The 15,112-nt window shown below is 42.0% G+C and overlaps 1 pseudogene; it reads right to left on the bottom strand.

Annotated features, from left to right (window-relative positions):
• Positions 1-409: 409 nt before the first annotated feature.
• On the bottom strand, positions 410-527 carry LOC126096163 (5S ribosomal RNA; annotated as a pseudogene).
• Positions 528-15,112: the final 14,585 nt, after the last annotated feature.

The following is a 15,112-nucleotide window of genomic DNA, read 5'->3' on the forward strand; positions in this document are numbered from 1 at the left end:
CCGTTCGAACAGGCCTTAGAAGGCCCAACGGTACCGACCGGCCGCCGTGACATTCTCAGCCGCCGGCGGTTCTAGCCGTTACAGTCTGGAACCGCGCGACTGCTACGGTCACAGGTTCGAGCCCTGCCTCGGGCTTGGATGTGTGTGATGTCCTTAGGTTAGTTAGGTTTAACTAGTTCTAAGTTCTAGGGCACTGATGACCTCAGAAGTTAAGTCCCATAGTGCTCAGAGCCATTTGCACCATTTTTGAACCATTCTCAGACTGTAGACGTCACTGGATGCGGATATGGAGGGGCGTGTGGTCAGCACACCGCTCTCCCGGCCGTATGTAAGTTTACGAGACCGGAGCCGCTACTTCTCAGTCAAGTAGGTCCTTAGTTAGCCTCGCAAGGGCAGAGTGCACCCTGCTTGCCAACAGCGCTCGGCAGATTGGATGGTCACCCATCCAAGTTCTAGCCCAGCCCGACAGCGCTTAACTTCGGTGATCTGACGGGAACCGGTGTTACCACTGCGGCAAGGCCGATGGCTCTTCTGTATAAAGGATTGTAGGAATTGTCACGGTATTTTAAAATTGTCTAATTGACACAACACTGGCTTTGCCATCTGTTCTTTTAATTGTGCCACATAAGCTAGGGAATGATTTAATTTTGGACCAAATGTCACCGGAGTTATCTAAACCCAAACTACGACGGCGCAATTAAAAAATCATGACTTCTTTCATGCTTTGTCTCCCAGTAATATTTACGTTCTTTTCAATTGTTTCCCAATGAATGCTTGTATCTCGGTTTTATTTGACGATACGTCAAAATTGTGTGTTTTTAAAGAAATCGTAGAACCCACAGCCTTGGTTAAAGGTTTCTTTTTAATTTCTTTCTTTATTTTTTGCTCACGTAACCAGCTCCGGCTTTGCAGTTATGATCACAACTACAAGAAGAAAGTAAAGATATTTTTAGATGTAAAATCAAGCCAACTTGAACAGTTTAAAAGCTTGCTATAACAGACTACACTTTGGTGGGATGTAGTCAAGGTTTGGTTCCTATCATAAGCCTCCGCCCTCGTTCTATGAGTTGCTTATCGGTGTGGACGAAAGCTGCACAGCCCATCGATATCAACGCGATATGGTAGTTCCCAGTAAGCATTTATAAACTGACGGACGGCCTAGTTCTGCGGTCCTACCTGTTCTACTGCTGCTGCATGTCTTACGTTAAAAATTTAACCATTGCGCTAAAATTTACTCTATCATTTTGTTGAAGTGCTTATTATACGTAGGTGCGAGCCTCACTTTGGACTGCACTGACATTTCATTCCTTTCAGTAAATATCTGTTTTTTACGATCTATCACCACAACTCCACCAGTCAGAAGAATGTCACTGTTGTCCACTATTTACTATTTAGTCAATTCAGTTAACGGTTACTCGTCCTCCGTGAGATGAGAATTTTCTTTCCATTTGTGTGCAGAAGTTTCATGTTTCTCAAATTCCGACATGCCTTTGCTTTTACTTCCCTTTTATAGACCTGATGATGGCTGTAAAGACGAACCATGTTATCTGTGTAAATGAAATTATATGTAACCAAGATCATCAATTCTATGATTTATTTATGTATCACGCTAATTGGTCTGCTTTGCAGTTCAAGACGACTTCATTTCATGTTATATGTTCTTCATATTGAGTACAGTTAGTGGACTGAAAAACTTTATTAGCTTTAGTTGAACTCGCCAAGACCGCTTTTCCGAGAAACTCCACATTCAGTCAGATAACAGTTCTACGGTCTAATACAATGCTTCCGCCTTCCACGTGCCCACGAATGTACAAACATCGGAAAAACTGATTAGAACTTGACGTTTGCGAATTGGAGCTTATTTGTGGATTATTTTAAGCCTTTCATATTTACATAATAACGATATCGATCATTGTGGATCACACATTCCGCGTTTTTAGTAACGTGAAACCACCTCCAGTCTCTGACACACAGAAGGGGCTACCAAATGGATTCCTCGATTTCCTGAGTTCCAAGTGATTTCCAAAATTACCCATTGAGGCCTTCCAGTCAGATGGATCAGACGTCTAGAATGTTTGACTTTTGATTCAAATGTGGGTATCCTTATTGGCCATCTTATTTCTCCCACTCACAGCACTTCCCCGGAATGTACTAGTTGCTGGCCCTTCTTCTCGCGTTATTACTTCAACTTGGCGGTACTGGCAGAAGATTGACGTCACCAGAAAATCTTTAACCCTTAAGCCAGGCTAGCAGACTCGCATTATTCAGCATGCATTGTGAATCGCCTGTAGAGTTCGCTTTATGTGATAGCATCAAAACCAACCCATCAAATTCTGGCTTCGAAGTGATCACCCCAAACTCATGATGCTCACGCGAACTCTTTCAGGAGTGGGTTCTTGCATGACTAGTAGTCAAGATCAGGGCTCCATACCGCGCCTGTGTACTGAGTCAGAAACATACGAACGTCCAATTAAAATGATACCCGTATAATTGCTCCTCTGACCGCTTATCTCTTAAGATTCGGAAATAATACGTTACTACCTCTCTGTCTCATTTTTCACCTGCAGAAATAATGCGTATTCACAAGCAGGGAAAAATTATGTTCATATTGATTTCCTTTTCATAACCGATATCAAGTCAGTGGTTAAGGTATACAATATCCTCTGGTTGCGAAGTAAAACGGGATCTCCCAGCTCTATATCCCTGCGATTTACCTGTCACCTGACGTAATTCCACTTGTATAAATAGTAGCTTGTTTGTGAGGGGAAAACGATGCAGATGCTGCATTCTAGACTCGTTATCGGACAGTTTGTAACGTCTCTTTTTAATACATGGATTGCGAAGAGATTAGTGCCTCCAGAACTCGCAATGAATGGATCGAAGAGAAGTGGGAACGAAGTGGAGTGTGTTTACTGCAAGAAACTCGTGCTACTCGAGAGTTCCAAGGAAAGAGGACTTGCTGATGTTCTAGCCAGCTTAGCGTAACAGCTCAACGACTCCAAGAAACTCAAATGCTTTAACAGACAACCTTCGTGTTACGCCAGCAGGAGGAGGCGCACTTTACCTCCACATTGAAAAATCATGGTCTAAAGAACCAAACAAGAGGACAGGCGTCGTCCAAGGCTGTTGTCTTCAAAACTATGCACCAATATTAAAAGATTATTACTAACAATTCCTAGGAAGCCCATCAGGTGGGTTTACTATAGGGAGAGGTAAGGAATGGGGAAAAGAGGATGGGGAGACAATAGACAGACTAGTACCAGGCAGAATGTTGCTGTGGTTTCGTGCGTAGATTGGTGGACGGAGAACAGAACATAGCCCAGCTACAATAGGGACCTATGTAACGATAAGACACTAAGGCATTTCGTGTGAGTTAGATGAGTGTGACTGGGTGGAAAATACAGAGGCATTCTGACGCAGGGGTAGGAGTCATAACCAGGAAGTCAGCAGCACATACTTCAGGGGAAATAGCGTAACCAGTAGACTAGAGAAAAGTGCGCTACATCTTAAAGACGTGTATTTTCTCCTCGGTAATTAATTTATTATTCTGGTTATCTTAAGTATTTATATAAGTTTTTCTGTGGCCTATTTTGCCCAAGTCATGATCTGTCTTTGTTTTAGACGTCCAATGAACGATCCCCATATTTTCTTGAATGAATTAGTTTGAAAGTCTAAGAAATGTGCCACTCAAAATATAGTGAGGACAAGTAAATATATAATGATGCTTTTTCGCTAAGCTATAATGATAATGTTGTTGCACTGAGAACGCTCAACAGCATGGCTTTAAGCGCCTTGTTGGATGTCGACATACACATCTCGTGCTCTGAGCGATGTCTGTTCTCACAAACGATTTTGCTGCGCCGATTCGCCAGGAAAAAGTTAGCATTTTCCCTCAGAATGTCTGCCTATGTCGAAACAAGTATGTGGTTTGCTGCCGATAAAATAAATTTATCAGTCTCCTTGTCATGTACTGAAACCTGTCAATCATTTGAGATAAGTCCTTACGTCAAACCACCTGTTATACACTGTCTGGAAAAAAAGTGAAGTATCCAATAGACATGGTTGGATGTCAGTGAAACTTCATACGCGAGAACGAATATGGTGGTCACCAGGGAAGAAGTCCCGTTCTTCCAGTGTTTTGAGTAGGCACAGTGATGTTACTCCTGCTGTCATAGCGTGGGAAGCTATCGGGTATGATTCGAGGTCACAACTGATAGCGATTAATGGAACTCTGGCAGCACAACGGTATGTTACAGACATCCATCATGGTCATGTGTTACCTCTCATGTAACAGTTTGGTGGTGACATTTCTCAACAGGACAAGACTCGCCCACACATGGAACGTGTCTCTCAAACTGTTTGTATGATCCCCAAATTTGTCCTCAATAGAATGTGTGTAGGCCCAGCTCGGGTGCCAGTTCCATCCCAGTGCCTGTATCCAGAATTTCAAGAACCAGTTAGAACAGTCGTGGGGCAGCTTGCTTGAGGAGAGAATACAATGGAATTATGGTACCATATCCAATTGAATCAATGCATTCATCCAGGCCAGAGGGTTCGCAACGTTATACTGGTAAGTGTGCTCATACTGCAAAGATCTTCGTAAATCTGACTCGATACTGTAATAACTGCAATAACATCACATACCCTCTCAACCCGGAAGTTTCATTTCGTTTCCTCACACCCTTCTGGGTGATTCATCTTTTTGTCAGGTAGCTGAACACGTAATAAAACAGGGACTGGTCCAATCACTAAAAATTCGTTGAGTTCCTCTCCCCAACAATGACGCAGAAGGTCCGACACTTTACAAAACTTTAAAGTGCGTGTTACACTTTTCCAGCTACGATGGTAGACAGGTCCCCAAACAAGTTGAGGGTCACCCTTGTGTAGGTACACAGATGAGCCAAAACATTACGACTATCTGATTAATAGCTTGTTTGTCCGTCTTTGGAACAAAATACACAACTGATTCTGACTATCAGATACTCGGCAGTTTGTTGGTAGGTTTGTGGAGGAATCATGTAATTCTCGTAAATAATGAGCCGCCAGTTTGCGTACGCGGTGATGGCACCCGGTAGTGACCCAGATGGGTTCCAAAGGATTTACGTTAGGCGAATTTGCTCGACGAGACATCAACGAGAGTTCGCTATAATGCTCCTCAAATCACTGTAGCACGGTTCTGACTCCGGGATACGGACAATTAAACTGCAGAAACATGGCATCGCCGTCGGGGAAGACGTCAAGTACGAAGAGATGCAGGTGGTTCGCAGTTGTGACCGTGTCTTCGTTTACTACCACAGGATCCATGCAGCCGCGGGAGAATGTCTCCCATAGAATAACGCTGCTACCACCAGCCTGCATCCGTGGCGCGCTGCACATTTCGAGGCACCGTTCGCCTCGATGACGGCGTTTTTAGAGGCAACCATCGGCCTAGTGTACCAAAAATGTGATTCGCCGGAAGAGCCAGCATGTTTCCACTGATCGACGGTCGAATCCCGATGGTTGTGTGCTCACTGCAGTCGTAATTGACGAAGTCATTGCGTCAACATGTGAACACGTGGGGATAGTCTGTTACGGAGCTCCATGTTCAAGAATGTACGATGAACAATGCGCTCAGAAACACTTATGCGTGCACCAGCATGTGCTATTTGGGCAGAGATGCCACAGATCACCATTCACCCTACTTTAAAAAGTAGACAAGCCTCCGAATCCCACGTCCTGTGAAGAATCGTGGACATCCAACCATTTAGCGCCCAGTGGTAGTATCACTGTCCTTCTGCCTCTCCCCCTAGATGCTCACGACAGTAGGACGTCACCTCTCAACCAGCTTCGCCGTTTTCAAGGTACTTGTTTACAGGCTCTACGTAATAATGATCTGCCCTTTTGTCAAACTCGCTTATCTTTATGGATTTCCCCATCTGCAGCCCATATCTTCCCTATCACGATCCCCCGTCCGTGTCTGTCCCGCTTACATACTTTTGTTTCCCCGTCACGAGCCCGCAACGCCATCAGGCCACGTCCAACGTCACGGTGGGGCAGTGGTAATAATATTTTGGCTGATCAGCGTATATGAGACATATATAGACAAAATATACATTACTGGCAATTAAAATTGCTAACCCAGAAGATGATGTGCTACAGACCCGAAATTTTACCAACAGGAAGAAGATGCGGTGATTTGCAAATGATTAGCTTTGCAGAGCATTCACACAAGGCTGGCGCCAGTGGCGACACCTACAACGTGCTGACATGAGGAAAGTTTCCAACCGATTTCTGGAGAAACCTTGTTGTGACACCTCGTGTAAGGAGGAGAAATGCGTACCATCACGTTTCGACTTTGATAAAAGTCGGATTGTAGCCTGTCGCGATTGCGGTTTATCGTATCGCGACATTGCTGCTCGCGTTGGTCGAGGTCCAATGACTGTTAGCAGAATATGGAATCGGTGGGTTCAGGAGGGTAATACGGAACGCCGTGCTGGATCCCAACGGCCTCGTATCACTATCAGTCGATATGACAGGCATCTTATCCGCATGGCTGTAACGGATCGTGCAGCCACGTCTCGATCCCTGAGTCAACAGATGGGGACGTTTGCAAGACAACAACTATCTGCACGAACAGTTCGACGACGTTTCCAACAGCATGGACTATCAGCTCGGAGATCATGGCTGCGGTTACCCTGGACGCTGCATCACAGACAGGAGCGCCTGCGATGGTGTACTCAACGACGAACCTGGGTGCACGAATGGCAAAACGTCAATTTTTCGGATGAATCCAGGTTCCGATTACAGCATCATGATGGTCGTATCCGTGTTTGGCGACATCGCGGCGAACGCACATTGGAAGCGTGTATTCGTCATCGCCATACTGGCGTATCACACGGCGTGATGGTATGGGGTGCCATTGGTTACACGTCTCGGTCACCTCTTGTTCGCAGTGACTGCACTTTGAACAGTGGACGTTAGATTTCAAACGTGTTACGACCCGTGGCTCTACCCTTCATTCGATCCCTACGAAACCCTACATTTCAGCAGGATAATGCACGACCGCATGTTGCAGGTACTGTACGGGCCTTTCTGGATACAGAAAATTTCGACTGCTGCCCTGGCCAGCATATTCTCCAGATCTCTCACCAATTGAAAGCGTATAGTCAATGGTGGCCGAGCAACTGTCTAGTCACAATACGCCAGTCACTACTCTTCATGAACTGTGGTATCGTGTTGAAGCTGCATGGGCAGCTGTACCTGTACACGCCATCCAAGCTCTGTTTGACTCAATGTCCAGGCGTATCAAGGCCGTTATTACGGCCAGAGGTGTTTGTTCTGGGTACTGATTTCTCAGGATCTACGCACCCAAATTGCCTGAAAATGTAATCACATGTCAGTTCTAGTATAATATATTTGTCCAATGAATACCCGTTTATCATCTACATTTCTTCTTGGTGTAGCAATTTTAATGACCAGTAGTGTATTTTCCCGAAAGCGGTGTTCCGCAAGCTTCACATTTTGGTGAACCATTCCGCCAGAAGACAGTGTGTGTCGATAGACTCTGTCCTATCCGTAACCTGGTGGGCATCTCTTCTTACCGGAGGTTGGCATGAGGTTCGCCATCCCACCGTGGTTGTATTTGGCTACAGTTTGTTGCGCGCCGCATCCAACCACACGTCTTCACATTGGTCCATGACTCTTTTGTCCCATAATTGGACGCAAGGGACGGCACACAGAATCACAGTGCCTCCTTTCCACGCTGCTTTGGTTGCTTTGTCGGCTGCATCATTTATCCACATACCAACGTGTCCTGGTACCCAGCGAAAGACCACTATTTGCCTTGGTGTTGGATCTGCTGTAAGGGATCTTGGACAGTTAGAAACTTTTCTCTGCTGGATATATGTATTGTACAAATTGCAGGGTGTAACTAACCTGTTTCTACGAGTTATTACGTTAAGATTAGGGTCGCCACCGACTCTAACCATACAACTAATCAAAGTTTGGCCGAGTCGGAAAATAAATTTATTTGATCACAGACCAAAAACTCATAAAAATGCATACGTTGTGATGTCGTTCATAGGGGATGCGATGTAATTAATAGTATTTCCCGTGCACTCTTCACGAGAATCGAACATTTAAAATAAAATAGAAAATGCATGAACACTGTGCATAAGATCAGCTCCCAGCAACACACCTGAAAATAAGACTTAATGTAAAGCATTTGTTTTAAAATAAAAGAGAAAAATAATCACTGGGCCTGTGCGTAAGGAAACGCGTTGGATGTGCTAACGGGAAAGCTATGAGGTGAGTGGCTTCGGTGCAAAAACGTAACCTCGGAATACAAGAGAAGATTGTGGATAAAATCATTTATTCCTAAGATATGGATGTGAGGCATGTACACAATTCCTGATAACATTAATTCCTAAAACATTAAAGAAAAGCATCGATACATTCACCGTTATAATCTACACCTAAAATCATTGGTATGAATCATTCATACAGCTGCTGTTTTCTGATAACTGATCGTAATAACTCGTGAAGCGGTACACGTTTCGCAGTACACCCGCGTGCCCACGTGGTTTGTGGAGACGCAATTTCTAGTTATCGTGGCCAAGTTGCAACAATATCACATCACACAATCATGAACAGTTAACATTCTTTAAAACAAACATGAGATAGGACAGTTAGTGTTGACGGTAGCCCGACAAACTCTAATGTTCAACCACGTGGTTGGTTCCTAACGGACGAAAGACACATAGTGCAAGGAAAAGTTACGAGAAGGCAAGGCTATTAATATTTAGAAAAATAAAAGCTTATACACGCACAGCTGAAGGCAAACAGACATTCATACAGAAGCGAGTGCTCACTTCTTATCGACACCTTTGTGTGGCGCTCTTCCGGCGGATCCAAGTCTGCTAGAGAAATTTACTAAAAGAAAAATCTGCCAAAGTTTTGCATTCCTTGCTGCGACAAGGCAAAGCAGTCTTTGAGAGTTGAAAAGCGAGACCAAAAGCTAACAGCTATCCTCTCGCCAAGTAACAACGTGCCACGCGGTCAGTCTAACTCACCCTTCTTCGACTGGAGCACAGCTGTGGACGCTTCCCGTACCGGCGGCAGACTGCCTCCCTTTTTCTTCTCCAGCCTCTTCCACGCTGCTCGTGGCCCGGAAAACCCAAAGATGCCATTTCCGCCATCAAACTAACGCAGGTGGATTTCTCACAAGTAACGCAAACCTCTTTGCCTACTTGACCACTACGAGAGTTGGCTATTCTGTACAACTGCTGCTGAATCTGTATGACTATTGCAGACTTTCTGCAGCAGACTACGCCATCGTCTAGCAACGTGACACACAACCACATTCATTCAATCACACCACTATGAGAGTTATGAGAAAAGAGAAACAATGAAAAGAAAGAGAAATGCTAGTGAAAATGGGCTACCAGACTAATGAAAGGTGGCTACAGGACCCTTTCAGGGGACTGAGAGAGTGAGGACAGATGAGAAATTCTGTACTGTGATGGCTTCTCACCAGCTCCATTGTGTTTAGCACCATATTTATACCTCAGTATCATAATCTGATGGCAGTTCTGGGAGACAAACTCTGAAGTCCCTATCAGGGAACCAAAACTGCAAACTGCAAACGTTAAGAACATTAACTTGAAAGGTGGCTACACTGAGCCACAGCGCCAGAGATCGCGCCAGAGAGTATTGTTAATCCGCCTCCACTGGCAGTGATTATTGAGACGTAGCGGCAGGCAGTTCTTGCCGAGAAGTTGTGGCGGACACTGCTTGTCGTGAAGTCGGAGTGAGATGTGATAGTGGAGAGTGTTGTTCCATGTTTTGTGCAGTTATTTGATGGGAGAGATAGCAGATGTTATTCTAATGGAGATATTGTAATGATCAGAGTGCATTTCGTCAATATATATGAAGGTAATACAACACTATGTTCTTTTATTCTTTCAGTGTCCTGAATAATGTGTCATTACAGGTTCAGTCAACAAAGCATCTGGTTTGTGTTCTTGTATTAGAGTGTAATTCTGCTTTCCTTACGCAATTATAGTATTTCTAATTTTCTTTTATCACGTCAATATAATTGGCATTTAAAAATTCTTGTCTTGTTGAAGAAGAACCATGCAAGATGTGCGTTGAGTCATACTACCACATACAGAACAGCTTCACTAGTGCTTTGTTGGCTTCGTAGGTTTTATAGTTGCTGGGGACTTAATTAATTAATTGTGTTAATGAAAAATTTCATTTCATTCTTTGTTGTTGTTCTATGCAGTCAGATTGCGTACTAATACTAGTCAGGGCCAACCGTTTACGAGAGACTGTGTAACCGGACAGACAGTAAAATTATTTGCATTCTATTTATTTTAATTAAGCCCCCATGCACGTGGCGACCCTGCCAGGATCGTCCCTTGGAATTCTTCTGATTGTAAAAATAGTAGACAGTAGTATTGTTGTAGTAATTTGTAGTTTAGTAATTGTAGTTATATTGCATGTGTAGATTTGGTAATTGTCATTCTTCTTATGGTATTTCATAATTTAATTTTGTTGTCTTGTATACGCGTTTGACGATTTAGTGCAATTATTTCAATTGTTCGATTAATCGTGTTTGACGGAAACTTTTCATGTAAATGGTATTGTTGGAGATAAGGAGGCATTGTGTGTAATTTTCGTACAGTGACGAGTTTTGTATATTTTGTAAATGATTACGCGATCAATGAAAAAGGCAAAAATGATGAATAGTGAGAATAACGAAATTGTTGACATGGCGAACTCGCCAACACAGGACAACAGTATGATGGATAATGAAGTGGAAAACAATGTAATAAGTCGGGAAAATAGTCCGGAACCATTTCAAAATTTTTCGCAATCAGAAAATTCACAGAATCCGAAATTAACGACAGAAGATTCTGGAACAGTATCGAACACAGATAGCTTTACAGCTATGACGAGGGAAACTGGTTTTGCAGGAAATGTTAGGGGCGAAAAGAATTTTGAACAAGTTAACACGGAGAAGTTGATGAGTGCAATATTAAATTTGGGATCTCGGTTAGACTCGCAAATGGGAACAATGGAGCAGTTACGATCTGAATTAAAAACAGATAGGGGAACAATGGAGCAGTTTCGATCTGAATTAAAAACACAGATGGGAACAATGGAAACACGGTTAGACTCACGAATAGGGACATGTTTCAAAAATATGAAAGATGAATTAAAGAAAGAAATCAGAGAAGAAGTACAACCGATTTTGAATTCTCACAATAATAGATTAATTGCAGTAGAGATTAGACAAAGGGAACAGGATAGAGAACAGGAAGAAAGAGATCGCGTGATAGTACAGAAATTTTCAGAGTTAAATTTACAACGTGCACACGATAAGAAAGAAATATTTGAGAGAGTCGAGGAATCCGTACCAAATGACAGAATAGATAACCTAACACAACAGTATGAACAGTTAACTACTAAATGTGTTAATACTGAAACCCGAGTCGCGACACTTACGGAAGACGTAAATAAACAGAAAGAACAAATAGGTGATTTATCGGAAAGAGTTGAGGAAATTTCAGACAAATTGACAAATCTTAGTTTAAATGGGGACAGAGATTCTGATGATACAGCTCCATTACCATTTGCAGAAACCGAAGAGTACCAGAACATAAATAAGCATGTTGAAAATCAGGGAAAATTTAATGAACGCGTTAAAAGGGAAGTTGAGGCATTACGAAAGCAAGTCCAACAAATTGAAGGCGAAATCGTAGGAAAAGACGGCAAAGGAAATTTAGAATCACAGATACCAGAAGGGTTTGAAGAAAATAATTTGTTTCATTTACGGGATGCAACAAGAGAGCGCCAGGCGCGCGAACTTAACAATAATCGACATTCGGACTGGGACCGACGCGGTAGGTCTTTGTCGCCACGAGGCGAAAACTTTGACTATAAACACTTTTTGACTGTCCGGAAATTTAAGATCTTTCGTAATTCTAAGAATGACATACATCCATGTTCATGGTTAGATCAATTCATGTACGCACTCCCACCAAATTAGCCACTAAGTCACAAACTGGAATTTATGTGTGGATATTTAGAAAACGAACCGGCGACGCGGATGCGCGCACTCATTAGAGATTGTAATAATCTGAATGATTTTTATCATGCATTTCTATCGGCATATTGGTCCGAAAACACGCAAGACAGAGTCAAACACAGTCTTATTATGCAGCGTAATTTCAAACAGTCTGAGTTCCGCACGCCAGCGGAATATTTTGAAGACACGATTCGAAAGAATCAGTTCCTTTCCAACCCTTATAGCCCGACTGAATTAATTCGCATTTGTTTAACTAAGCTGCCACAATCCATAAGACAAATTGCTTTAGCTGGAAGATGTAAAGACGACATCGAGACTTTTAAGACTTTGTTGCAAGAACTTGAGTATGACAACGACGATGGGACTTCTTGTAACTTTTTCAGTAACAGTAATTACAATAGATTTTCAGAGAAAAGGGATAGTGATCGGAATGGGCGTTATATGGGTAATTTTGAGAATGACAGACGTAACAGACAGGACAATAGATACCAGCCATATGACAATAACAGACGTTCTAACAGAAATTACACAGACAATTATAATAGCGGTAATTCGTACCGGAATGATCAATCATACGGAAACAGTAATCGGTATTATCAAGACAGAAATTATTCAAACAGTAATAGAAATTCTTACTACAGAAATAATCAGGGTAGTAGATACAACAATAATTTCCGAAGTGACAGTCGAAATTACACAAGAAGTAGTTATGTAGACAGACAGGAAAACAGAAATTTTAATAACAGACACAACCAAGAATTTGTATCTAACAGACAGGAGGGACCTAATTGGCATCCTCCACGTGACAGAACTTCAGAGAGACAAGTGCAAATCGTAGAAATGGATCCGCGAAATGACGCGAATAATCAAAGACGTGACGCAAACAATCGACAATGACTAGCAGCTTCGGCTTCTGGCAGCAATATAGACGGTTCAGAAAGTAATGACACTACGGCTTTACACTACGTACGCCTGGAAGACATGAGAGACATTTTGTTAGACGAAAAGGAAAATAATGTAGACGCATTTTTACATCCTGTTATTGAAGTATGTGTGGGTAAGAATAAGTTCACTGCAGTTTTAGATTCTGGGAGCCCATTGAATGTCATTAGTGAATCAGTTTTTCGTATATGTGAAAGAACTATTGCCTGTCCTGTGTTACCTATTTCTAAAACTACAATTCGAGGAGCGATTTCTGGAAAAGGTGTAGAAGTTAAACAACAGACCAACCTAAATTTCAATTGTCAAGGATACGAATTTTCTGCTAATTTTATTATTGTTCCATTACTCAGTACACAAATTATATTAGGTATGGAGTTTCTTAACGCACATAAGGCAATTTTGAACTTTAAGGAAGGAAGTGTGAATTTGACTGTTGCCGGAAAGCCGAAATGTTTGGAATTTTTCGAGTGTTTAGCAAGATCTGAATCAGATACAAAATGTTTAAGGTTTCTTACTTCTGATGTTTTCGTTGAGCATTATGACGACAGTGTGTTTATTCATGACAATGATAATAGATACAGAGACGCGATGGATGATATAATTAATAGCGAAGAGTTAATTAATGAAAAGGTTAAGAAAGCTGAAGTGCCAAATGACGTTGCAAGAGAAGAGCTGCACCACATTTTGACTTCACATGCTACAGTGTTTAGTCATCACACAGGAACTATACAAGCCTTACAATATTTATTTAAAGTAAAAGAACACACACCATTTCGCGGGAAAACGTACGCTATTCCTTTGGCTTACAGAGACAAGGTTAAGAATGAACTTCAATACATGTTAGATCAGGGCATTATTGAGCCAGCAGTCAGTCCTTATACCAGCCCATTACACGTTGTTCTTAAAAAAGATGGGTCGATTCGTTTGGTTCTGGATTCCAGATAAATAAATAATATTATTATTCCTGAAACTGACCGCCCACAAAATTTAGATGAACTTCTTCAACATTTCCATGGAATTAAAGTTTTATCGACGATTGATATGCGCGCAAGTTTTTGGCAAATAGAACTCCACCCTGATTGTAGAAAATATACTGCCTTTTTAGCCTTTGGTAACTGTTACCAGTTTCGGAAATTACCGTTTGGACTTACTGTATCTTCAGCAGCATTCATTCGTAGCTTAAATGAAATTTTACCTGTTTATCTTCGTGACAATATTACTTCATATGTTGACGATATTCTTATTGCTAAACATTCTTGGAGTGAGCACAACAATATTTTGGATTCATTATTGCGTATCTTTGCAAGAGTTGGCATTACAGTGAACTTAGAAAAATCTGAATTTGGTCGTTCTCAGGTGAAATTTCTCGGTCACATTATTTCTACAGAAGGTATTCTTCCTGATCCAGAAAAATTAGACGCTATTCGTAATTATGCTGCACCTACCACAAAACGTGATGTTCGTAGTTTCCTTGGTGTCTGTAATTTTCTTAGACGCTTTGTTAGATTGGACAATTTGGCCACACCTCGTTTATGTGAACTATCCGGAAAGAAATCTAATTGGTGTTGGGATGAGGAAGCTCAGTCAGAATTTGAACAACTTCGTGATGCCTTAGTTGCTGCCCCACTTCTTTCACATCCGGATTTATCTAAAGATTTTTGTTTGGCGACGGACTCATCATACAAAGGCCTAGGTGCACAGTTATTTCAAGAGATAGAAGAAGACGGCGTTGTAGTGCAGAAGACTATTGCATTTGGAAGCCGTGTTCTTTCTAAATCAGAAAAGAATTATTCGATTACGGAACTTGAAGCTTTGGCTGTTGTTTGGGCTTTTACAAAATTTCGCACATTTTTGTTGGGCAGACATACTAAGGTTTACACCGATCATCGAGCTCTGGAATTTCTTATGACGACAAAATTAACTCACGGCAGATTGTCACGATGGGCGTTGTACCTACAGGAATTTGACTTTAGTATTGTTTACATACAGGGTTCTTCAAATATTGTTGCTGATGCTTTATCACGTGCACCTATGGGTTTGAAACAAAGTGCTGAAGAGGACTGCAAGGAAAACAATTATTGTTTGATGTATATTCAA

This window comes from Schistocerca cancellata, chromosome 8, assembly GCF_023864275.1.
Source record: "Schistocerca cancellata isolate TAMUIC-IGC-003103 chromosome 8, iqSchCanc2.1, whole genome shotgun sequence".
Taxonomy (NCBI): domain Eukaryota; kingdom Metazoa; phylum Arthropoda; class Insecta; order Orthoptera; family Acrididae; genus Schistocerca; species Schistocerca cancellata.